The sequence below is a fragment of the Castor canadensis genome, chromosome 7 (assembly GCF_047511655.1).
Source record: "Castor canadensis chromosome 7, mCasCan1.hap1v2, whole genome shotgun sequence".
NCBI classification, from domain to species: domain Eukaryota; kingdom Metazoa; phylum Chordata; class Mammalia; order Rodentia; family Castoridae; genus Castor; species Castor canadensis.
In genome coordinates, this window is record NC_133392.1 from 19,401,954 (window position 1) to 19,402,505 (window position 552).

A 552-nucleotide genomic window follows, 5' to 3' on the forward strand; every position below is an offset into this window, starting at 1 on the left:
AAAGTTTTAATGAATCAGTCAGCATTACAACAGGCTCTTTTCTTTTCAGATTTAGCAAGATCTTTCTTCTCAAAATGAGATCCCTTTAAGATAGCTAAAAATTGTATGCATGTCTGGGCATGGTGGTACACACTCATAATCCCAGCTCCATCAGAAGCAGAGATGTGAGGATCAAGGATTGTCTTCAGCCCAGGCAAAAGACAGTGAGACCTTATCATATGAAACAAGCTAGGGTGCTCACTTTGGCAACACAGAGCAGATTAACATGGCCCCTGAGCAAGGATGACACAAATTTGTGAAGCAAATTTTTATATTCCCTTTTTATATATTGGTGTCTGATTTTATAATAAAACTTTGCTACCAAAAATAAAACAAAAAATAAGCTGATAATGTTGGTACACAACTGTAATACTAGTTAGGCAGTCAAAAGTGTGAGATTCTATCTGAATAAAAACTAAAACAAAACAAGTTAGCAAAACCCCATCTCAACCAACAAACTGGGCATGGTAGTTTGCATTTGTAATATCAGCTACTGGGGGTCATAGGTAGGAT

General features: G+C 36.8%; 1 non-coding gene across 1 annotated transcript; it reads left to right on the forward strand.

Annotated features, from left to right (window-relative positions):
* Positions 1-210: 210 nt before the first annotated feature.
* On the forward strand, positions 211-315 carry LOC141425271 (U6 spliceosomal RNA). Its single transcript, XR_012450343.1, has one exon. It is a non-coding gene; the product is annotated as a U6 spliceosomal RNA (small nuclear RNA).
* Positions 316-552: the final 237 nt, after the last annotated feature.